Here is a 27,003-nt window from a genome sequence, read left to right on the forward strand (position 1 = left end):
ATGTTCTGATCATGCACAGCTTTCATCTTTTCCTTGTAAATTCTGGAGTTCTCATAAGCTTCTAGGCGAAGGTTCTCCAGTTCCTGCAGTTGCAACTTCCTTTCAGCTCCGGTGTTCTCAATTCCCATGTTGCACTCCTTAACTGCCCAGAAGGCTCTGTGTTCTATTTCAACTGGGAGATGACAAGCTTTTCCATAAACCAAGCGGAAGGGACTCATCCCAATGGACGTCTTGTATGCTGTTCTATATGCCCACAGTGCATCTTGTAGCCTGGTGCTCCAGTCTTTTCTGTGAGGCTTTACTATCTTTTGCAAGATACGCTTAACTTCTCTATTTGATACCTCGGCTTGCCCATTAGTTTGGGGATGGTAAGCTGTTGCAAATTTATGGATTATCCCCTGCTTCTTCATCAATCCTGTTAGTCTCCTGTTACAAAAATGGGTGCCTTGATCGCTCATGATTGCTCGTGGTGATCCAAAGCGACATATAATATGGTTTCTCACAAAGGAAACAACGGTGTTAGCATCATCAGTGCGGGTAGGAATTGCTTCTACCCATTTGGAAACATAATCCACAGCTAACAATATATAAAAATATCCATTAGAATTTGGAAATGGACTCATGAAGTCAATGGCCCAAACATCAAAAATTTCACAGAAGAGCATATATTGTTGAGGCATCTCATCCCTCCTGGATATATTACCAAATTTCTGGCATGGGGGCAGGATTTACAAAACTCAGCAGCGTCTCTAAAAAGAGTAGGCCACCAGAATCCGCAGTCTAAGATCTTTCTAGCTGTTCTTTGAGGGCCAAAATGTCCTCCACTCTCAGATGAGTGACAGGCCTCTAAAATGGACTGGAATTCTAATTGAGGCACACAACATCTAATTATCTGGTCAGCGCCACATCTCCATAAATATGGGTCATCCCATATATAATATTTAGACTCGCTTTTCAGCTTGTCTCTTTGATGTTTAGAAAAATGTGGAGGAAATGTGCGGCTAACTAAATAATTAGCAACATGTGCATACCAAGGGATTACCGCAGATACTGCTTGCAGGTTGTCAAAAGGAAAATTATCATCTATAGGAGTAGAATCATCCTTAATATGTTCAAGGCGACTCAAGTGATCTGCTACTAAATTCTGATTACCACTCCTATCCTTTATTTCTAAATCAAATTCTTGTAACAGCAGTATCCAACGTATAAGTCTTGGTTTGGATTCCTTTTTAGCTAATAGATACTTTAGAGCTGCATGGTCTGAATACACTACTACTCTAGTACCAAGTAAATAGGCTCGGAATTTATCCAGAACAAAAACAATAGCCAGAAGCTCTTTCTCAGTAGTAGTATAATTGGACTGGGCAGTGTCTAAAGTCTTAGACGCATAGGCAATAACAAAAGGATCCTTACCTTCGTGCTGAGCCAGCGCTGCTCCTACTGCATGGTTGGAAGCATCGTACATGATTTCAAACGGCTGACTCCAGTCAGGTCCTCTCACAATTGGGGGCTTGAGTTAGAGCAGTCTTCAGCTTATCAAACGCTTGTTCGCAATCCTCACTGAACTCGAACTCAATATCCTTCTGCAGTAATCTGGACAAGGGAAGTGACACCTTACTAAAGTCCTTAATAAATCTCCTGTAGAAACCTGCATGGCCAAGGAACGAACGGACTTCCCTCACAGAAGAGGGGTAAGATAAACTAGAAATAACATTCACCTTTGCTGGGTCTACAGAAATACCATTATTAGATACCACATGTCCTAATACAATCCCTTGTTTTACCATAAAGTGGCATTTTTCAAAATTCAATACAAGGTTTGTGTTAACACATCTATCTAATACTCGAGATAATCCATCTAAGCAAAGGCTAAAAGAATCACCATAAACGCTAAAATCGTCCATAAAAACTTCCATACAGTCCTCAATAAGATCAGAGAAAAGACTCATCATGCACCTTTGGAAGGTAGCTGGTGCATTGCACAAGGCAAAGGGCATTCTCTTATAAGCATAGGTCCCAAAAGGACATGTAAAAGTAGTCTTTTCCTAATCCTCAGGAGCTATATGAATCTGGAAATAACCTGTGTAACCATCTAAAAAGCAATAATGTGATTTACCTGATAGGCGATCCAGCATTTGATCAATGAATGGAAGTGGGTAGTGATCCTTACGGGTAGCTTGGTTGAGACGCCTGTAATCAATGCAGACTCTCCAAGCATTCTGAACTCTAGTTGCTATGAGCTCTCTATGCTCACTCTTCACTGTAGTGACTCCAGATTTCTTGGACACCACTTGTACTGGGCTTACCCATTCACTGTCTGAAATGGGATATATGATACCTACTTCCAATAGTCTGGTCACTTCCTTTTTGACAACTTCCAAGATGGTGGGATTCAATCTTCTCTGGGGTTGACGGACATGTCTTGCTCCCTCTTCTAGAAATATTCTATGCTCGCAGACTTGAGGGTTGATTCCCACTATGTCTGCCAAACTCCACCCAATTGCCTTCTTATGCTTCCTCAGTACATCAAGTAACTGCTCTTCTTGTTGAGAAGTCAGTTCCCTTGCAATAATAACCGGAAGCTTCTGCTCATCCTCAAGATAAGCATATTTGAGATGTGGAGGGAGAGGTTTCAATTCTAACTTTTGATCATGGGCAGGCTCTGGATTATCTGGGGCTTGTGAAAATGGCGAAGTGCCCTCACTGTCAGTTAAGAGGGTCCCCACACTGGGACCTTGTGCAGTGTGCCTCTTTTCAAACTCTTCCTCTTGAATTTCAGCCACACTTTCGTCTATGACATCACACTGGAAGATAGAACGATCTTCTGGGGGAATGTCAATGACTCCATTCAGATTGAAGATTACTATGCGGCCATCTATTTCAAAGGAGTATGTTCCTGAAAAAGCATCCAATTTGAATTTTGATGTCTTCAGGAATGGTCTTCCAAGTAGGATTGATGATGGCTTATCTGAATCATTGTGGGGCATCTCCAAGATATAAAAATCAGTGGGAAATGTGAGCCCTTTAATATTCACCAAAACATCTTCAGCAACTCCAGCCACTGTAATAATGCTTTTATCTGCTAACACAAAACGAGCTGCCGACCTTTTTAAGGGAGGGAGCCTCAAAACATCATATATAGACAAAGGCATTATACTGACACATGCTCCTAAATCACACATGCAATCATAAATTACTACACCACCAATAGTACAACTAACTATGCAAGGACTTGGATCACTACATTTTTCAAGTAATCCTCCCATTAAAGCAGATATAGAACTACCTAAAGGAATAGTTTCTAATTCATTAATTTTGTCTTTATGGATACATAAGTATTTTAGAAACTTTGCATATTTAGGTACCTGCTGAATAACATAAAAAAGGGGAACAGTTACCTCAACCTTTTTGAATATCTCTACCATTTTAGGATCGGGGTCCAGTTGCTTCCTGGGCTTCCTTGCAAGTTGTGGAAATAGAACGGGAGTAGTGTTTTCTGTGGTGCCTGCGCTTTTTGGTGCTTCCTCCTGTGGTTGAGCTATCTCTTCTTCAGCTATGTCCTGTATATCCTCTTCCTCTTCAACATCTTCGATTTCTACCACCTCTTCAGCTGAGGCATATTCTGGTGAGCTTGGTTCCTCCTAAATCCTCTCATGCAGTGTAGTTCCGGACCTCAGGGTGATAGCATTAATGCCTCCCTTTGGATTGGGTAATGGTTGAGAGGGGATTCCAGTGGTGCTTGAAGGTTGGTTACTGGAATTTTGTGCTGATCCAAGCTGTGTCATAAAAGCTTGCATAGTAGAAGTGAAACCATTGGCATTAATACTATTCATGATGTTACTTTCCATGGCCAGTTGTCTTTTCTCAAAAGATTGCAGTAGGTCTTCAGTAGAAGGTGAAGAAGAATGGGTAAATTGAGAGGTCTGCTGCTGATTGTTCTATGGTCCTTGGTTCTGCCTCAGGTGAGGTACTCTGTAAGGTTGATTTTGCTGCCTGTTGTTGTTATTGTTCCACCTCTGATTTCCCTGATTATCTCTGCCTCCTCTGTTATTGTTGTCCCTCCAATTCTGGTTTGAATTGTCCTGCCATCCATGGTTATTATTTCCACCTTGATTGTACTCTTGGTTGGGGCGGTCATAGAAGTTGTGAGTGGATGCCACCATGTTGTCTTCTTGTTGGAGCTGCAGGCATTCATCAGTGTAATGGCTATAATCAGCACAGATTCCACAAATTCTTTGTGGGACTAGTTGTTGGTTTTGCTGTGGTGGAGGTTGAGCTTGCTGAGCTTGTTGATTCAACTGTATTTGCTTCAGCAAGTTGGTCATTTCACAGATGCTTTAAGTTAGAGCAGCAGTCTCTCTGCTAGAAGATACTTCTGCAACAGCTTTTGAATGGCCTTGCTTTTGTCTGTGGTTCCTAGTGGATTCAGCTAAATCACTAATCAATTGCCAAGCTTCATCAGTGGTCTTGTACTTCTTCATAGACCCATTGCTGGCACTTTCCAGTATGGTCTTATCTTGGGGCCTCATACCCTGTGTAACATAGCTGAGTAGCACGATCTTGTCAATCATGTGGTGGGGGCATGCTTCCAAAAGATTATTGAAGCGCTCCCAGTATTCAAAGAGAGTCTCATTGTCATCCTGAACAATTATGGAGATATCCTTCCTTAGCTTATCAGTAACTTCAGATGGAAAGAATTTCTCCAGAAACTTCTTTCTGAGTGTATCCCAGTTGGATACATTTGCTAGAGGTTGAGTGTAGTACCACTCTCTTGCTTTTCCCTCAAGAGAAAATGGAAAATCTTTCAGCAAAATTGAAGTTTCATCAGTGCCATCACGCCTGACAGTAGAACAGGCTGCCTGGAAATCTCTCAAGTGCTTGATAGGCTCTTGAGCAGGTAGGCCATGAAACTTGGGCATCAAATTTAGCAGTGCGGGTTTTATTTCAAAATCTGTAGCCATCGCTGGATGATGCGCTTGAAATGGTTGCATTGTAAAATTAGGGGCTCCTTCCTCCTAGATGGTAACTCTCCTAGCTGCCATGTTTTCTGCACGTAAAACAACCGAATCAGTAGAACGGGGGCTGGTTTCTTCCTCAGATTCACTTTCAGATCCGCCCTCAGAGCGGGCTAACCGACGCTGTTCTCGCCTTATTCGTGAAATTGTCCTTTCAATTTCGAGATCGAATATTAGCAAGCGCGGATCAGGAAGTGAACGCGTCATTTGACGGAAGAAACATGCAGCTCATAGTAGCAAAATAAAATAAAATGCAAATAAATAAATTCTAATTAATAAAATTAGCACTCTATTGCAACTCCCCGGCAACGGCGCCAAAAATTGATGAGACGCAGAAGCTGGTGAATTAAAAATTATTAAAATAGTTACGTTGCAAGTATAGTTCTTAACTCACCGAAAATCTGCCTATCAATTTAGAAATATGTCACAGAGAATTAAATTAAAAATTACTAGGAGTTTTAAGTCCCAGGTCGTCTCCCAACGAGTTGCAGAAAAGTGTGCTATCTTATTAATCAGATGTTCCAAGAAGTTGAGCTAAGTAAATTGGGATGTAAATTGAGGAAAGTTAAATAATATGAATAAAAGCCTTGACTGGGAGTTGATTGGTTGGAATTTCTATTATTGGTGGAGTGAATGTAAGATTAATTTATAATTAATGGCTGTTCTGTTTGGTTATCCTTTACCAAGTAAGGGAAAGTCAAACAAGCTGGAATGTCAAATCTGTTCACAAGTTGCAACCCACTTAGTTCAAAGGGATTGGCGTTGGTGACAGGATAGCAATCCAACTTTTAACCCAATTACAAATTTTTCCTTCACTCCTTCCAACTCAAGAATTCCTTTTAATCAACTCCCCATCAAGTAAGGAAACTACTCACGCATTGTAAATAAAGAATCTATAACACATGAAAGGGAATTAAAAGAAGACATGATTATTGGAATTGAAATTGAATTAAAAAGAAATAATCCTTGCATTAATTAATCATAAAAGTATTCAAATAACAAAATTGAACAAAACAAAGAACATAGAAGAATGAAACCAAGTTAAGAAAACAAACTAGAATGATGAAGTCTTGATGAGGAAATAACTCTTCTCAATGTTCCAATGCTAAGACCAATTGAAAATTAAAATTCTAAAACCTAGAGAGAAAAACCTAAGAGAGTAAAACTAGATCTGCCACTGTCTCCGAATGAATGTGTTAATTGTTTCTGCATGTTCTCTGACTCTAGTCTGCTGTTCCGGGCCGAAAACTGGGTCGAAATAGGGCCCAAAATCGCCCCCAATGAATTCTGCAGATTATGCAGATCGCACATGTCACGCGATCGCGTCATCCATGCAGACGCGTCATTCGCGCTTTTCCTCGCCACGCGTTCGCGTCGTCCACACTACCGCGTCGCCAGAACTTTTCCAATTCGTGCGGCCACGTGAGCCATGCGGCCGCGTCACTGCGATTTGCTCTCCTTCGCGCGGTCGCGTGAGCCATGCGACCGCGTCACTTCTCGCTGGTTATCTCCTCAAATTCTTGTGTTTCTTCCATTTTTGCTAGCTTCCTTTCCAATCTCCAACTCATTCATGCCCTATAAAGTCTGAAACACTTAACACACAGATCACGGCATCAAATGGAATAAAGGAGAATTAAAAATAAATAATTAAAGTCTCTAGGAAGCAGTTTTCAAACATGTAATAAATTCAGGAAGGAAGTCTAAATGCATGCTAATTTAATGAATAAGTGGGTAAGGATCATGATAAAACCACACAATTAAACACAATATAAACCATAAAATAGTGGTTTATCAGTGACCTTTTTACTTTTTATTTTTAGTTGATGGGTTGGAGTCGGATCATGGTTGTAAGACTCGAATCGGTAATTAAATTGGTCAGAATACTGGTTCATTGATTTATTGGTTCAACTAATAAATTAGTAGAACTGTGTTTGTTCATAGAGACAGGACACTGAGACATGGACATTGAGACAAAATTGTGTTTGACAGATGAGACATGGACAGAGATATTGTGTTCAGAGACACTGAATTAGTGTATTTTATGTCCATTCTGACAGAAAGAACACAGAGACACTAACAAATGATACAACTTATTTTTCATTTTTTCTTTCATTATTCTTGTTAATTTTTTATAATTATATTTTTTATTATTATATTTTTCTTCTCAAATTTTTTGAATGAAAAAATGAGAATAAATTAGATTTTTATCATTTGTTTTATTTTATCACCAAACAGAATATAAGAACACTAAATTCTATGTCTCTGTCCTTTATATTTTGTTCTCAGTTTCTTGTCTTGTCCTGTTCTCAGAAACAAACACAGCCTAGTTGAACTGATAGAATCGGTCCTACGTAAATAAAAAATATAAAATAGTCAAAAGTCTAAAATTAAAATTTAAAATAGATATCTTCACTAATATTTTAAAAACAATCAAGATTTAACAAATTATAATCAACAAGTTATAATTCAGTTATCATTAAATAAATATATAAAATTCTAGTATCTTTTTATAATAAAGATTTTTTAATTTTATTTTCATACTAAAATAATTATATTTTATTTCAATAACTAACTGATTAGTTTATATTTATTATATTATTTTTATTGAAAAATAATATTTAATAAATATTAAAAAAATAATAATGATATTATAATTAATAAAAATATTTGATATTTTTATTTATATATGTTTAATAATATTTATATTAATAATTATGAATAATAAAAAATATAATTAATTTAAATATAAGTGAGTATAAATTAAAATAATATTAACAAAATTATTGTATGTTTTGACTATATAATTATTAATTAGCATATAAAGTAATAAGGAATAACATAGTTTATTGGTAAGGAGAACTTACAATAATAAAGAGTTCGGTTTTTATCGATTCTAATTCTTAAATAATTATATCACTGGACTGGATTGGTTGAAGGTTCAGTTTATCGATTTTTTGGTCGAACAAGCCAATCCAATCGAACCGGCTAATCCGGTCCAGTTCTTACAACACTGAGTCGAATAAGAAGAATATTTGAAAAAAAATGCTATTTTTTTAGAAATACAAAAAAAAAAAAAAATAAAGAAAAACAGGCTGTACGTTTAACCTAATATTTAAATAGGCATAAATTTAGATACAAATATTGGTTCGATTAAATGGATAAACAATATCAGCCTCAACGAATTTGGCTTATTTTAACCGTCTTAAAAAGCAATATATAAAACTATATTTTTAGGTAAATTTTTGTTTTAATGTACGGCTGGTGTTTCTTCAAATGTCACTAGAAAATATATCGTTCCAGATTAAGTCCAAAATTTTTAGATAACAAAGTAGTGAAACCAAAATTACTCGTAAAAATTCATAAACAAAGGAGGTCCAAATATAGAATCTTGGATTCTCCAAATTCCTGAGGCATTCATAACAAGTACGTGAGAATGGTTTTGAATTTCAAAAATATTACGAAAGAAAAATATTTCTTAAGAAAACAAAAAGAAGAATAATGATTATAAAGGAGACAAGTAAATTGAAAAAAGTAAATTTAATTTTGGGTTAAGTACTTTTTTTCGTTCCTAAGGTCTAGGGTGAAAATTAAATTCGTTTTCGACCTTTTTTTATTATTAAAATCATCATCAACGTTACTAAATGTTTTAAAATCATCATTTTCATAAAAAATAATAATGCTTTGACAATTTTGCCCTTAAAACAAAAATAAAAAACCTCTTTTCCACTAACTCCCTCTGTCCCCCTGCATCTTCATCATCATCATCTCTCTCTCTCTCTTTTTCTCTCTTCACCACTACCACCACCATCACCACCACCACCAATTATCCTTAACTCTTTTCACTTAAATCCCTTACCCAACACAACCCAACACCCAACACAAAATAACACTCAGACCTCAACAAGTCCCAACAAAAAAGTGAGGGTTTAGGGATGCGACGGGAAGTACAACGAGAAGGAAAGTCACTGCTGCTGCCACTGGCTCACCGAAGAGAGAGAGAGAGAAGGTATGAAACAGAAGGAGGGGTTATTGCCGCGTTTGCCGCTGTTGCTGCTGGTTTATCGCGGTTGCCGCTGGTTTATCGCGGTTGCCGTTGGTTCGTTGCTTCTGCCGTTGGAGCCTACCAAGTGTAGGTGTTATTCCGGTGATACCAAGTTCTGCCTAAGACGACACCGGTATTCAAAGCCATCAAGCTCTTCCACACTCCATCGAACTAATTCTGCCACCGCTTAACTGTTTGTGATTCTCACTTCAAAATTGAATTGCTGTTGTCATTTGTTGTTGTTATTTAGATGAGAGGGTGGCTGACATTGTGATAGATGAAGAGTTATGATTGGTGTTAGAGTTAAGGGTAGTGGGTGGTATGGTAGTGATGGTGTTAGAGATGAGAAAGAAAGAGAGAGAAAGAGATGTGCGTTGATGCAGGGGGACAGGGGGTTAGTGGTGAGGGTGGGAGAGAGGGGTTTTTTTGTTTTTGTTTTAAGGGAAAAATCATCAAAGCATTATTATTTTTTATGAAAAGGATGATTTAAAACATTTAGTAACATTGAGGATGATTTTAATAACAAAAAAAAGTCGGAGACGAATTTGATTTTCACCCCAAACCTTAGGGATGAAAAAAATACTTAACCCTTTAATTTTTTATAATAAGAAGATATACAAAATTAACTTAAATATTAGAGTGTCTTTGTCATTATTTTACGAGTTCTGTTATTTCATCAAAATTAAAACAATAAAACATACTTTTAATATTGGACATCAAACAATAAAGCTTCACATTCAATTGATTTAATCAACCAAGTTAAACCAAAATTTTTAGATTCATGCTCTTTTTTTTTCATGGTTTCTTCTTCTTGTTCTTGTTTCAAATTTATGCACGCACATTCTTTTTCACCCCTGATGCTACATCTTCTTCTTTTTCTCCTCCTTCTTTTTCATCCTTCTCCTTCATCATCATCATGATCATCATCGTTATCATCATTGTCGTCTTCTTCTAATACGTGTCGTCGTTATCGTTATTGTCGTTATTATTATCGGTCATCAATTTTTGTCATATTGATAACACTGTCTAATCCAAAATTGATTTGAGTGTGTTTTTGTTCAAAATTAACTTGGTCTGTGCTTGTTTTGGAACGAGTTTGTTTGTGTATCATCATTCTTAAGTAATTTCGATTCATTCAAAATTTAATTTTCGGTTCATTCTGAATGTAATTTCAGTTCATTTCTGAGTGAATTTCTGATCATTCAATTTTGTTTGTTTGCTTGTTTTCGAACGTAATCATTAAATAATGTCATTTATTTCTGGATTTAAATAAGATGCACTTGATCTGTACTTGTTTTAAAACGAGTTTATTTTGTGTATCGTCATCATTAAGTAATTTTGGTTCATTCAGAATTTAATTTTTGGTTCATTCTGGATGTAAGTTCGGTTCATTTCTGAGTGAATTAAGGTGCATTTGGTCTCTTTGTTCTTCACAATTCAAAATTATTTCTCATCACATCCTCTCTTAAGAGGAATAAAACCAAGAAAAAAGAAAAAAATCAAACAAAAAAAAAAGAAACAAGAATAAAAAACTCCTCAAAACTCTTCATCATATTCTTTTTCTTGTCTTGTTCATCTTCTCCTTCTTGGTTTTCCTTCTCATAATTCTTCTTATTTTACCCTCTTAACAATAACAAAAACATGAAAAAATCATACAAAGAAGAAGAAATGTATAATGCTGCAAAATCACTTGATGGATTTGAATGTATTTTTGTTCATGATTCAATTTTGTTTGTGTGCTTGTTTTCAAATACAATCATTAAGTAATTTCGGTTCATTATGGATTTAAATAAGGTGCACTTGGTCTGTGTTTGTTTTGAAATGAGCTTGTTTGTGTATCGTCATTTTAAGTAATTTCGGTTCATTTGAAATTTAATTTTCGGTTCATTCTGGATGTAATTTTGGTTCATTTCTAAGTGAATTTCTGATCATTCATTTTTGTTTGTATGCTTATTTTCGAAAGCAAACATTAAGTAATTTCAGTTCATTCTAGATTTAAATAAGGTACACTTGGTCTGTGCTTGTTTTGAAACGAGTTTATTTGTGTATTGTCATCGTTAAGTAATTTTAATTCATGCAAAATTTAATTTTTGGTTCATTTTAGATGTAATTTCAGTTCATTTCTGTCAATTGGTGCTTCTAATTCAATACGAAATGATGATAAACTGGTTAAGACGAACCATGTTCCTGCGACTTTCTCTTTAGTACTTCTTCCTATACAGAATTTCCCCATTCTAAAAGAAGGTGGGAAAAGCCAAACACCAATGACAGGTTCTGATTCTAGAGGAAAATATTGTGCCACTAATGCTCAGGATGATGCTGATTTTGCCATCAAAAAGCTCAAAGGGCAGCATCATTAGGCTGATGATAGCTTGATAGAGGGTGTCTTAGCCGCTGTTAGTAATGATGTTGATAAGGCTGCAACTTTATTGGAAACAATGGCTTCTGCATTTAACATTGAAGAATGCAAAGTATCAAGTGATCCTGGAGCAGCTAATTCATATTATGTTCCCTGCAAGGAGAACATTGATGAGAGTCTAATGTTAGGAAAGGAGTAGGATGACAATCCAATCAATTCAAGTGTTAGTCATCTCGAAGATAATGGTAAAGTCTTTGCAGATAGAAATGCTTCGATGGATGAATTTTTTTATGATGATAATCTTAGATGCCAACTGAGCTTCTTGAATTCTATTCTTATTGAGCCTGAATGGGAAGAGGATGATGTCTACCTTAGCCATCGAAAAGATGCATTGAAGACGATGAGGTATAAATGCTAACTTATTTTTTTGCTATAGAAATTTCTATTTTTTATATTATTGTCTTACATATTCAATCAGATCCAGAAGGTCTAATTAATTTGTGTCATCTAATAATATTATCTTTTGCCCATTTTTCAATTCTAGATTTATTAGTCTATCCACATATCTTACTAAATAATTATAATCTTCAGCCATGATAGAGATAATAAACTTTTTGGATTCAACTTTAACTTATTTGATTGAAAGGATTTTATTTCTGTTTTAGACTCTCACAATGATCACCAGGCATTAATTTATTTTAGCCTATCTTTTCATACAGGTTAGCATCTCGACATTCTAGGGCAGCTGCTGATGCTTTCTTAAGAGGTGATCAATTTTCTGCTCAGCAACACTCAATGAAGGCCCGAGAGGAATGGCATACAGTTGAATGCTGAATCCCATTTGAAACATGTTCCCATACCATCTGTTATGTTACGAGGATCATTTATGTTGATATTTTTTGTAATCCTTATATTTATTTCTCAATTCAGATGGTTACTATATGGAAATTTAGGATATAACATTCCATTCACCATTTGCTGTAAATACCTTTTCATCCATAACCTGTTTTGGAACATGTTTGGCAATAAATTACTTCAGAGAAATAAGTGTTTTATAAGCTTTTGATCATGGGTTGCTTTAGAAGCTAATTTAAATGCAGTCATGGATTTGCTAAAATATAACCAATTCTTCTTGTTAGAGATCAATTTATGGTTGAGATTTCTTCTCCTTCCTTCTTTGCAGTAAAAATGAAAGTAGAATAAAAGGGAAACATGGATTCATTTTAGTTCAGTCCTCTAACCTACTTTTAATTCGTAAGGTCTTCACTATTTGAATAAAGTTGTATTTCACTAATGAATTTTGAGCCGTTAAAGCTTGGAAAATATTTGCATAAATTTAAGGAGATGCTTACACATTTTTAAAACTTGCAACAATCATACCAACTAGGATTGCTTTTTTATCATGTATTTTTGTTAGTATATTTACTATTATTATTAATGATAACTATTAACTAGAACCACACTTATCTTCAAAACCAAGTATGTATATGTCAAAAATCATTGTCATTTTCCTTTAGAATTTCATAAAGGAAAAGTCTCCGAGACCAGCAATTTTTTAAAAAGTTGGCCAGCATTTAACCATCAAAATAAAATTGAATAATTTCACACCATTGGATTTAATCTCACACCATTAAAAACACTATTGATGGTCAATTGATGATTACAAAATACAAAAGTTGCTGGCCCCTAGCACTCCTCTTTCATGAAACTATCAATCAAGAAATAAATTTGGATTTCTCATTCTTATCCATTTAAACATAATTTTGTTAAAAGAAAAAGACAAATATCAGATTGAAACCACTTTCACTACTAGTACTTGATCAAACTGAACTGAAGACAATTTAAATGTTTGGCTACAAACAAGTAGGGCCAGAATATTAGGGTAACCAAACATCAGAAACAACAAAGGAAGGTTCCCTGTTATTACACTCTCCTTTTATGAAATTTCTTCTATATTTGCTAAATTTTTAAATGACAAAATGCCTCGTTCACTTAACTAGAAACTGACACAATATTCTACATATTTGTAATAAACCAAATTCACAATCAAAGCAACACAAGCAGCCATCAATTGAACCTAATACCCTCTAGCTTCAGTAATTGTTGTTAAAGAGTGTTCCTTTTTTTTTCTACGTAGCCCTTCTTTGATATTCCAAATTTCATACTTCATATGCTATGGCAAATTTTGGAACTAGCTAAAGAATACCAACCTCCTCAAAACCTTCATCCAAAGTTGAATCTCATGAACTTAAAGAGAATCATGAAAAACTCTACACTGACATCAAAATATACTATCCCTTTAACATGCCATTAACTTCAGAAGCTGCAGCAATCAGAATCATGAGGAACTTAGGGAATCTTGGTTTATATTACACATTATTCTTTTGGATCATACTCTTCATAGTCTTCATCCCCGGCATAAAGTTTCATTGATTATTTTGGTTATAATGACATATGTAATAACCATTTACTGTTTAATCCTAAGGGCATTCCCTTATTCTGTTTTGCTTCACAAAGTTATAGATAAAAGGTTTGTGATGTCATTGTTAGTGTTTGTAACTGTGGTGATGCTTGTGGTGACTGAAGCTGGGACTCATCTTGTTGTTACTTTAGCTATTGTTGTTCCTATAATTTTGATTCATGCACTTTTATGGATTACTCATCACCATTCCTTTGACATTGAAGATCATTATTGTAACTGTACTTGTGAAGTTGGTGCTGATGGCCCAGAGAAAGTTTGATTTTTTAGTTATAAGTCAACATCTCAATATTTTTTTTCTCTGCAATTGCAGTGTAATAGAAGTGTTGGAATTGTGAATAAAATGAATTGCAGCATTCTTTTTCAAAGCCGTGGGTGGAATCTACTATAATTATCAAGTTAGGCTGCTTGCATTATACATTTTGGGTTTGGCTCTTCCCCAACCCTTTATTCTTTTTCCTTGCTGTGAAAATGATTAAGAAAATTTTCAATAATAAGGCTTTGTTCCAACTCAGATTAGTTTGAATCAAGTTTGTGTTAAGAGCTATTAGTATTTGAGGAAGTATTTTGACAACAATAATAATAATCTTAAAATTTTATTATTAAACCTATGTAATTAAATTATTGTTTAGAACATTCTATTTCATTTTTATGCTGTAAAACTAAGGTGAATTCTGATGAACTTTGGAGAAAGTAAAGAGTGTAGCGTTCCGTGAACTCTAAAGCCTAACCTCTATACTCTGAATCCTAAATCCTAAACTCTTAATTCTAAACCCTAAACTCTGAATCCTAAATTCTAAACCCTAAATTTTAAATTCTAAACTCTAAGTTTGAGCTATTGATATAAAATATAATAAATGAAGAGATAAAGTTTGTTGAGAGAATCCCTAATCCGGCCCTGACAATTACTTCGAAGGGACAACGAGGCCCTTAACAAAAAAAATACCCTTTCCGATTCCTGATCTTTACTTTATGGGAGTGATTAGCTCCTGTGCCAAAAAAAAAAACATTGACTTTTTTTGCCACATGGATTAATCAGTCTCATAAAAGTAAAGATCAGAGGTCGGTAAGGGCATTTTTTTTTGTTAAGAACCTCGTTGTCTTTCGAGGTAATTATCAGGGCTTGTTTAGGGTTTTTTTTACAATACTCCTTATTTAATAAAGAACTTTTATTTAATAAAAAACTTTTTAGGACCAGCTTAAAACCAATGATAGGAGGGAAAAAAATATTCATGTCACTCATATGAAGAGATGAAGTGCATTATTTGCATTCGCTCAAAGTTGAATAATTCAATCTTGTTATATATAGAATCAAGAACTACTAGACATTTTGTGATTAGGTAAGGTCAATTTCAATGGACATGGATCAATAGATGCTCATATAATTAAAAAACATTAGTATCTTATGGACTATGTATTTTACCTTGTGCATCTTCCAGCTTTGAAGGTGCAATAGTTGACTTTTTTTGATTCACTGGCTTCTTTATTTGGTTTTGCAATATCATGAAATGACAAAGGCAAGACAACCAAATCCAATCATATACAGGAGATTACGCCGTGGATCATTCGTAGCAAGAATACCAGGCAAACAAACTGAGGCAAGACACTGCTTGACACTTCTTTTTTTGTTAAATTTTATATATGATCTGTGCCTTCAGAGTTTTTTTATTTTGTCTTATTTTATTTTATTGACATACATGTTTTCTGTGTTTAAAACTTTGAATTTGTAGTACCCTACAAATAAGGAGTTATTGAGAACTATTGCATACTTGAGAAATGCTACAGCAGTATTATGAGGCAATAGATTGATTATCTTCATCATTTTTTAATCTTCTATTCAAATTTTTAAAACAATGTCAAAACAAAGTTCTTTATATAATTTTTATGACTTCTGTATATGGATGTCTAAGCAGCCTGACAGAATGTTGGCTTATAACAAGGCTTATATTAATGATGAGGATGATGATGACGAAGAGGGGTCACAGAAGATGACGAGGAACACAATTTTCTGCCTAATGATGGAAAGAAAAACAATAACTTGACAAGTCAATGCAAAAACCTAATAAGAACTCTGGCTACAACTTAACTAAAAATCAGGTAAAAAGACTAGGAATTTATGAATTTATGATTATAGTGATTATCTTCCTTTCTCATACGTTCTTTGATATTCTAATGATAATGATTATACTGGATGAATATGAGATACTAATTACAATGCAATATAAATTGTGTTAAATTTGAGTGCAGTTCCTTTAACTTGAAATACACTAGAATAACATTTTTACTGGATCTTTCAAAAGTGAACAAACAAAAAGGAATGTGAAGAATCATCTTCTTCTTTTTCTTCCACTTCCCATATGGTGGTAAACCTCAGAGACACAATCCGGATTTCGGATCGAGGCCAAGTCTTAACCGAAAAACTTCAACAAACTGATTCCATAAGAAAAACATTTATGCAATTCTGTTCAGCAGAGATAATTTACCCACCAGAACACCCTGCCGTGTTGGCAGTGAAGTTGCTTGGAGTACAAGCAGCATTGCTGACTTGTTTAGGTAGTCCTTTCAAAAACCTGTCGCGATTCTCAAGCTCAAGAAACTCAAAGACAGGGACGGATCCAGAAATCTAAGAGTGGATGGGCCGAAAATTAAAATATTGTATAATCAAATATAATGCTATATATTTGATAATAGATATAACTATAATTAATTTTTTAATTTAAAAATTTAATAAATACTTGTCAAATAAAAGAATTATCTCAGTTTTTATAATTTTTTCATAATTTTTTATGGTTTTATATCTAATAAAATACAAAATTATATATTTTTAAATATTTTTTTAATTAATTTACTTTATTAAGTATTTATGTGACGATAAGTTATATTTTTATGTTTTATATCATTAAGAAATATGACATAAAATAATATAAGTTAATTGCACTAACAATTTTGTTACGTGAATTTAAAATATATTAAAGTATTTTTATATAATAATAGGATAAAAATTAATTAAAAAAGAATAAAAAAATAACTAAATAAAATTAGAAAAAAAATAATATTATTATAAATAATATTAAAGTATTTTTATATGATTATAAATGTTAAAATTAATCTTAAGAAAAAATATAAAAAAAATCCGAATTAAATAAAAAATACAAATAATATAAATATATGTAGAAAAATTTAAACCCTATTACATAAAGAATAATAACTCTTTTTTTTTATCAAAAATAGAGAGACCCGAATCCGTGACCTCTTAATTGAGTATGGAGAGACTATGACATTTAAACTATAGCTCATTAACAAGAATAATAACTCTTTTTACTATCACTCATTATTAAATTTTATTCTATACAAAATATCTATTATAATAGTATATTAGCTTTTAAAATTTGTTGGGGGGCCAAGGCCACTACTTGCCCCCTTGAATCCGTCCCTGTCAAAGATACAGCTGAGCTTGTTTCAAGCATCTACAAAGTTCTTACCGGCGATGATATGGACCGGAATGTTCATAGTGAGCTTTGCAAATATAGTGATGGTGGCTTGGTCTTTGGGATTTAGAATGCCTATTATCTCAATGTTGTGTCTCTTATTGTTGTATTCTTTGTCTGTATTGGTGGCTGCAGCATCAGAGTTTAGTGTTATATGTGACACATTTAGAATTTATGGTACCTTGTTTACATGTTTAGGTGTTTTTGGTTTTGTTATGGTTCTTGTTGGTTTGGTTATGTTGGTTCTTTTATATTCCTGGCTGTATAAAAAAGTAGAAGTAGCTGAGTAACTCTAATGTTATGCATTGCATTATGGTTTCTGATTATTTGTTAATCTACTTTTATTTTTTGTTTACACCATATTGTAAGGAAGCTATTCTGTATGTTAGATATAATACAGGGGCCAATTATCAATATATAAGAAGTAACCCTAAAACTAGATGCATTAGTTGAGTTATGAATGTTTAGAGGTAACTACTAAAAAAATATGAAAGTGTTAACGTATATCATTGTAATGTACGCAATTAACATAATAAGTATATTAGTGGCTGTTTTCATAGCTTGAACTCAACATTGAGATCATATAGTGATAACTCAATGGTTTCTCAAGACTTCTCTATTTTATTTATTATTAATAGAATAACAATTTAGAGCCTCGTGTCTGCTACAGTTTTTCAGGTTTCTCTTAACTGAAATTGCAAAACATACATGCATAACAAAAAACCAGGAAGAAGAGTAAATAATTAGTCTAACACAACAACAACGAAGAATCATCAAAAATAAAAAAATTTGTCACAACAATATCGGCAGCACAACCAGCGCCTTATGTCAAGTTTGTCACAACAAGTATTACTTGCTTTCGACATGAACAATCTATTAAAGAGTTCTAACAATTAAAATATATTACAGTGCCACAAATACCGATGAGTCACCATAAGTGTATACATCCACTTAGTAACCCATTGGTATGTTCTATTCTAAAAAACTCATCACACAACAATTGAGAGTCATACATCGAAGCACATTATGACGACTTCAATACGATGTTGTTGCAGGGAGCATCGAACTCGCCTTGGTCAGAACCACATTGGAAAACAACTAAAGTTATTATTCAGTTACTATACTAGCCAAAATATGGAAACAACTGAGTTAGAAACTTCAAAGATAACTTATCTGCTTGACGTCCATTGCCGATATATTTTTCCGTCGCTTCCTGACATTGTTACGCCCCTAATTGTCGAAATTAAATTCCACACGCGTCTTTAGTGAACGCTTCTTGAATTTTACAGAATCACATTCAAAGTCGAAATCTTTCTATTCTTCGGGGGGCGGCCCTTCCGTTTAACCCTCACGGGACTACGAATAATGAGATTGGCCTCGGTTTCAACTCTACTACACTTGTTTACTCCTTTTCCACCATGATTAAAGGATGCATCATAGTCACTGCAAGAAATGTTTCGAAAAAGACCGGCATGGAACTCCTTGAGCAAGTTGTGCAGGAGGTTGCTATACTGCTCAGAGTATACAACTACTTTCACAACCTTGCTGAAATGGTCCTGAAGATGGACATAACATTATATGTGTGGCTATCTATGGTCCACCTCCGAAGCAAATACCCATTAAGGACACCTAAAACTCTCTCCAGTTGAAGTACAGTCAGTAAATGACAGCACATAATGCCCTAGAACTCAAATAGCAAGCAATCACACCGTACATACCCCTTCCTTCTCGAACTTGACTCGGTGCCTGATGGGAGAAAAATCGTCGGTAAAGAATTTCACAAAAAGAATGGCGTTGCAAGTATAGTTCTAAATCGACAATTAAACCTCAATCAAATTTAATTTGTTTGTCACTTAAGCAAACCCAATAAAAATCAACCGAAGTATTTAAACCTCGAGTCGTCTCTCAAGAAATTGCAGGGAGGTGTACTTATAATTGGTTATGGAAAAGTATATTTTTGGGGTTTTTGTAAAAAGAGACAAGTAATGTAAATAACAAGGAAATAAAATAACAACTAAGAAAAAGTCCTAGCAAGGGTTGAAAATTGGAATTCCTATCCCCATTATCATAGTCACTTGTGATGGTAATTGCCTTTTTGCTCTTACTTAGTTAACCTCGAACAATTGAAGGTAAGTCAAGTAAGTAATTCAACTTAGGTTCACAAGTCCTAATCAAAGACTAGATTTAGTGAAGCCTAAGCCAACTAGCAAGTCTCAATCACCAACCAACAAAAGGCTTTGACAATTCAAGAGTCTCCAATTAATAAATCCAAGTTAAAAATAGGAAAATATAATGCAAAATCTTACCAAGCATTTTATCAAACACTTGGAAGGCACAAAATAAAAACATAGAGAAGCAATAAGAGGATGTTAAATCTAAACCAATAATTGCAAGGCATCAATAATAACAATTGAAGAAATAAGTAATAAACATGAAATACCTCAAATTGCATTAGTAAGAAATAAAATCTAACATGAGAAGTTCATAAACTAAATTGGGAAAATAGGAAAAAACAAGAAGAGAAAATAAACTAAGATACTAGAATAATAGAATGTGGAATAGAAACCAAAACAAAACAAGATGGAAATCTGAATTAGAGAAGAGATAAACTAAAACCTAAAACCTAGAGAGAGGAGAGAGCCTCTCTCTCTAGAAAACTACATCTAAAACCTAATTAATTGTGTATGAAAGTGTGAATGATTGATTCCGCCTTCCAACTCCACTCTGCAGCCTCTAATCAGTATTTTTGGGCTTGAAACTGGGCCAAAAATAGCCCAGAAATTGCCCCCAGCATTTTCTGATTCGTGCAGCACGTGGCTCTATCACGCGTACGCGTCGCTGAACTTTCGCAAGGTCACGTGTACGCGTGATTCACACGTGCGTGTTGCCTAACTGCATGTCAACTATAGCAAATTGTATATCATATTGAAGTCCCGGATGTTAACTTTCCAACACAACTGGAACCGCCTCATTCGAACCTCTGTAGCTCAAGTTATGATCGATTTAGTACGAAGAGGTCAGGCTTGACAGCTCAGCAATTATTTCAATTTCTTGTATTCCTTCCACTTTTGCATGCTTCCTTTCCATCCTCTAAGCCATTCCTGCTCTATAAACCCTAAAAACACTTAACAAACATATCACGACATCGAATGGTAATAAGAGAGGATTAAAACTAGCAAATTTAAGGCCAAAGAAGCATGTTTTCAATCATAGCACAAAATTAGGAAGGAAAATGTAAAACATGCGAATTCTATGAATAAGTGTGAGTTTAGTGGATAGAATCCACTAAATTAAGCATAAGATAAACCGTAAAATAGCGGTTTATCAAATCTCCCCACGCTTAAATATTAGCATGTCCTTATGCTAAGATCAAGAGAACCATAAGAGTGAAGAGAAATGGTAAGACTTATTAAATGCAACCTATCTATATGAATGCAACTACATGCAAAAATGCTTCTACCTACTTGGTTAAAAGTAAATAATTTCTCCAAGACAAACATAAACTGGATTCCACTAATTCAAATCACACAATAAAGCATAAGTAAACTTGTAAGAAGAAAGCTCATGAAAGCCGGGAACATAGAATCGAGCATCGAACCCTCACCGGAAGTATATACACTCTAATCACTCAAGTGTTTAAGATTCGATTTTCTCAATTCTCTACTAACCTTGCTTTCTAAGACTTGCTCTTCTTCTACCAATCAACAGAGATTCAATGCATGAATACATATATCAAGAGGTCTTTTATGGGTTGTAATGGGGTTAGGGTCAAGGTACGATTGTATTTGGTCAAGTGGACTAAAATCTAAATCCTTGATTAACCTAAACTTCCCATCTAACTTAAGACAATCTATGTAATCAGAATATAAAATGTAACTACCCATTAACTATCTTTTGTCACATATTCATGCATTCGAAATATGAGTACAGTGCATATGCATTGCTATCACCATTTACTTTGGGGCATTTTGTCCCCTTATTATTATTATTTTTTTTTCTTTTCTTTTTCTCTTTTTTTATTTTTTTTCTTTTGTTTTTCTCAATGCATATTATTAAGGTATTGAATGCAAGAATATGTGCTCAACTATTTTGTTTATTTCCACTAAAAGTATATAATACCCAATTCCCAAACCAAATGTTTCCAAACCCAATTTTCCCACACTTAAATCATGAACACTCTTACTAGCCTAAGCTAACTAAGGATTCAAATTAAGGACATTATTGTTTTTCACTTAGAGTTAGTGATGTGCTAAAATAGAGAACAAAAGGGGTAAAATAGGCTCAAAATTGGTTTGCAAGGGATAATGAAGGGTTAAGGCCATATGGGTATGTAAGCTTAGTGAAATAAGGCCTCAATCACATAAGTGCATGCATACATCAAATAATGGAAATATAGAATTAAGTAAGACAAAGATCACAATTTTAGAGAGAACAACACACACCAAGAATAAAATATTGGTTGATAAGATGCAACCAATCAAATAGGCCCAAAATCTCACTGGTTTTGTGTGTTCGAGCTCTAAAAGCATGTTCCAAATTAAATATCTTCAAACAAGTTTAACAAAAATTTTGATTCAAACTAGTAAAATGCTCTAAAATAGTGTCTTGAGAAAGAAAATATTACTTCAACCAAGTAGTACCTACATGCAAGCAACTAACTACACATGCGATCTATTATGCAATGCAACAACTCAATAACAAAGAAAACTAAACATTGGTGTTGAAAAGAAAGTAACTAACCCACAGAGATCGGTATCGACCTCCCCACACTTAAAGGTTGCACCGTCCTCGGTGCATGCAAAGATGTGCAAGTGGACGGGTTGCTGCAACTAATGAAGTTTCTTCAAAAGATTGTGCGGAAGAACTTGTTTGTCACCCTATTCGAAAGCTTTTCCTTTTCCCTCCTCAGTGGCCATCCTGAAAGAAGAGAAAAAGGAAAAACAATAACCCACAAACAAAAATGTGCAAATTAATATAATATGGGTGAGCTAATGCCAAATATTGATGAGGTTCTCAACTACATGGTAGCAACAACATGTAAGTGAGAAAACAATATAGAAGCAAAGGACATGTCAACTAAATAGAAAATAAGTTAAGAAGCACCCATTATAATGCAGGAAATATGCAGCAGATGAGTTAGAAAATTTAACACTAATGTGAAAACAAGAAATATAGAAGAGAAAAGGAGAAGAAACAACAAAGTTAAAATGCCATGAATGCGAGTATGCAAATTTAATAAATAAAAGAAAAAGAAAGAGAATAAGGATGAGAAGAGAGGAGAAGAAAGTAAGAAGGGAGGAAGAAAGAAGGAGATAGGAGAGAAGAAAGAAGAAAGAAATGAGAAACAGGACGCGATGCGCGCGCGCAGGTCACGCGTACGCGTGAAAACAGAAACAGCCATGCGACGTGTAAGCGCGTCCACGCGTACGCGTGGATGGCCAACAATGAACATTGATGCGTGAGCATCGGTCACGCGTACGCGTGACTACTCGCGTGCTAAAACGCGCGATTCCAGTATAGTGGCAGCCCAACTCTCTGTTCAATTCACCAAAAACGCCGTTTTTAATACCACGCGTACGCGTCGTCGACGCTTACGCGTGGATGTTAAAAAGATGCAAGCTACGCGTACGCGTGGAGTGGCTTGTGCGTCAGGCACCCCTCCCGCACAGTTCCAGCGTAACTTTCTATTCATTTTTAATAAAGAGCCAACTTCCATATGACGCATGTGCGTCATTGACGCTTGCGCGTCAGGTTCAAAATATATATATTATATATCAACATCAGAAATTATTAAACAACTAAACCATAAATTAAACGAAATGAACATAACTAAAAATAATAATTTAACTTATTACTAATATAAACAAAAGAGAAAATAGGAAGAATATATCATGGTGGGGTGTCTCCCACCTAGCACTTTTAGTTAAAGTCCTTAAGTTGGACATTTTGTGAGCTCCTTGTCATGGTGGCTTGTGCTTGAACTTATCTTAAAACTTCCACCAATTCTTGGACTTCCAATAAGATCCAACATTCCCAAGTAAATTCACCAAGTCTTGATGAAGTTCTCCACAAGCTTTGAGCTCCCAAAGTTAATCCTCTGGTATTCCCGGATCCCAAATCTTGTTTTTACACCCGTCTTGAAGTAGATCATCATTGTGTCTACCGGGTGGTAAGCAATCCGAATTCTCAACGACATACCAAACTCTTCTTGTAGATCTAACCAAGTGATCACTAATCCATCCCTTACATCTAGCTCTTGAAATATCAACCTTGATGAGCCTTGATTTGCAACTCCAACCACTAAATATCCTTCTCTTACGCTTCATTCCACAAAGCCTCCTAAGTTGGCCATCCGTTTTAAGCATACCATACTCAAGTGGGACAATAAATCTAATAGAGATAAGTTTTACCCACTCAACTAAAGGAGTAGATGGCAACCTAGGTAGAGAAGTCTCCAACGATCTTGATAAAGCATATTCAACTCCCGTCCAACCTTTCTGAAGGACCTCCACCTTTTGAGAAGATTCTTCACCTTCAATCTCTTCCTTACCGGATTCATCCAACTCTTTTCCGTCACTCAAAATATAAATATGAGGTTGAGAGAAGTCTACCTCAACTTTGCTTTCAATTTCATCGGGAGAAAGTTGGCTTGATTCATGATTATCATCACCAAGGGAACTTGCCTCTTGATCTATTCCGTCCAATTCTTCATAGGGAATGCCTTGGAGGTTGTGCACCTTCTTCGTTAACCTCTTCTTCAAGTCCAATGGGGAATGGTTCAATTATAGTAAGAAATTCGTCGATTATTGAATCCATCTCTTGATCGATCTCCTCAAAGTCTTCAACCATGATATGCTTTGGAGTTTGTACACCCTCCTCAACATCAAATTCACACTCCTTAGAAGGGGGCTCTATGACTTGAGGTTCCCATGGACTCTCAACATCTCCTAAGTCTTCAACCAATTCTTCTTCTTCGATAATTACAGCTTCCTCCAATTGTTCGAGTACAAAATCACATTCCTCATTTTTCACCGGAGTTTTCAATCTCTCCTTCATGCTACGCTCCTCACTTGATTCTCTACAAATGGCCATGGGTGTATCTTGAGTATTCAAACATTGGGAGGCTAATCGATTTACTACCTCGGCCAAGGCAGTTGTGAATTCTAGTACCTCCTTTTTCATCTCTCTTGTCCTTGAAGAAGAACACCAAGGGTTTCATTCGTTGGAGATTGGAGTGGATATGATGGTTCATTGCTTAGAAAGAAGGGTTCATGATAGAAAGATGGTTCATCTTGATAAGGATATAGGGATGGTGTATATTGAGGTGGTGGTTCTTGGGAGTAATCGTGTTGGAATGGGGGTGGTTCTAAGCATGGGTCGTATGGCTCATAAGGTGGTTGGCACGGTGGATATAGATTGGGGTCATACGGAAGTGTTTGGTAAAATGGGGCTTGTGAGTATGGTTGTGGGCTATATTGAGGAGGGGGTTCATAGGTATATTGTGGTGGGTATTGATTGTCACGAAGAAGTCCACCAAAACCATTGCCTTGTGATGCATCATGGAACTCGTGTTGCTCATAGTACATTGGAGGGGGTTGTTGCCAAGAGGGTTGATCAAATCCTCGTGGCTCCTCCCATCTTTGATTGTCCCATCCTTGATGCAAGCCTTCATTGTAATCTCCACTTCCTACAATATAATTGTAACCATATTCATAGCCAAAGGGGTGAGAATTCATAGTAGAAAAAGAAAACAAAAACCAATAAAAATAAGCAACTAAGTCCTAAAAATAACAAAAACTAACAAACACGCAAAAAGTAATATATACAATAACCAATAATAAGGCACACGTTTTCAGATCCCCGGCAACGGCGCCAAAAATTGATGGAGGATGAAATGTCGGTAAAGAATTTCACAAAATTAATCGTGTTATAAGTATAGATCTAAACCGACGATTAAACCTCAATAAAATTTAATTTGTTTGTCACTTAAGCAAACCCAATAAAAATCAACCGAAGTATTTAAACCTCGGGTTGTCTCTCAAGGAATTACAGGGAAGTCTACTTATAATTGGTTATGGAAAAGTATATTTTTGGGGTTTTTGTAATAAGAAATGAGAATGTAAAATGGCAAGAAAATAAACTAAACTAAGAAAGCTCTTAGCAAGGATTGATAATTAAAAGTCCTATCCTAATTATCATTGCCAATTGTGATGGTAATTGTAAATTGCTCTCACTTAGTCAACCTCTAACAATTGAAGGTAAGTCAAGTGAGCAATTCAACTTAAATTCACAAGTCCTAGTCAAAGACTAGAGTTAGTGAAGCTCAAGCCAACTAGCAATGCTCAATCACCAATCAACAAACGACTTTTGATAATTCAATAGTCTCTAATTGATCAATCCAAGTTAAGAATACCAAAAATCTAATTTAAAATCCTATCAAGCATTTTATCAAATACTTGGAAGGCATAACATAAAAATATAGAAAACCAACAAGACATAGCAAAATCTAAGCCTAACAATTACAAGAAGAAATCAACAACCAACAATTAGATAGAGAAGCTATAAACATGAAACATGAAATTGCATTAAAAGGGGAATTGAGAGTAACACAAGAGTTCATAAACCAAATTAGCAAAATAAGGAAATCACAAAGGGTAATAGATAACTAAAGTACTAGAATAATATAATGTAGAGGAGAAACTAAATTAAAGCAACATGTAACTCTGAATTAGAGGAGAAATAAACCTAAAAGTCCTAAACCTAGAGAGAGGAGATAGCCTCTCTCTCTAGAAAACTACATCTAAAACCTAACTAATTGTGAATGAAGTGTGAATGAATTGATTCAAAATCTGCTCCACTCTAAAACTACATCTACGCTCGTCATGCGTACGCGTCGTCCCACGCGTACGCGTCGCTTGTCTAACATGCCAGTCACACGTATGCGTTGCTTACGCGTACGTGTCGCTGCCAGCTTCTGAATTCCTCATTTTCTTGTGTTCCTTCCACTTTTGCATGCTTCCTTTCTATCCTCTAAGTCATTCCTGTCCTATAAACCCTAAAAACACTCAGCAAACATATCACGGCATCGAATGGTAATAAGAGAGGATTAAAATTAGCAAATTTAAGGCCAAAGAAGCATGTTTTCAATCATAGAACAAAACCAGGAAGGAAAATGTAAAACATGCAATTACCTGAATAAGTGTGAGAATAATGGATAAAATCTACTCAAATAAGCACAAGATAAACCGCAAAATAGCGGTTTATTAGTGCCTCACTTCTCGTCGTTGGCCTACTATCTTCACATCATGGACCACCTCATGACTTGGTTATTGTCTTCATCCCGGATCAACGACACAATGCAATTCATCTTCTGTTGAAATCTACGTTGTACCTTCTAAAAAATGTCATTGGTGTATTATTTGGACCGAAATTGCACTTCAATCTCGTTGTTGGAGCAACATGGCAAAACCTTGTTTAGAGAGTCAAAATCCTTGGTAGCCTCCTTTTTCACCCTAGACATTAGAGCATTGTTGTACGGGGTTACAAATTCAGCTAAGGTTGTCTGCAGTTCAGATACTTGTCGAACAAAAAATGGACTCTCTCGCTTCTCTAAGTGGATG

General features: G+C 35.2%; 1 non-coding gene and 3 pseudogenes across 1 annotated transcript; all 4 read left to right on the forward strand.

Annotated features, from left to right (window-relative positions):
- The first annotated feature begins 4,565 nt into the window (after nt 1–4,565).
- On the forward strand, nt 4,566–4,673 carry LOC148578110 (small nucleolar RNA R71). The gene has a single exon (XR_015903890.1). It is a non-coding gene; the product is annotated as a small nucleolar RNA R71 (small nucleolar RNA).
- A 4,274-nt stretch (nt 4,674–8,947) lies between these two features.
- On the forward strand, nt 8,948–12,250 carry LOC107610338 (uncharacterized; annotated as a pseudogene).
- Nucleotides 12,251–13,591: 1,341 nt separating this feature from the next.
- Nucleotides 13,592–14,157, forward strand: LOC107610331 (uncharacterized; annotated as a pseudogene).
- A 1,246-nt stretch (nt 14,158–15,403) lies between these two features.
- LOC148578111 (uncharacterized) lies at nt 15,404–17,673 on the forward strand (annotated as a pseudogene).
- Nucleotides 17,674–27,003: the final 9,330 nt, after the last annotated feature.

This window comes from Arachis ipaensis, chromosome B1 (assembly GCF_059453495.1).
Source record: "Arachis ipaensis isolate K30076 ecotype BB chromosome B1, ASM5945349v1, whole genome shotgun sequence".
Classification (NCBI taxonomy): domain Eukaryota; kingdom Viridiplantae; phylum Streptophyta; class Magnoliopsida; order Fabales; family Fabaceae; genus Arachis; species Arachis ipaensis.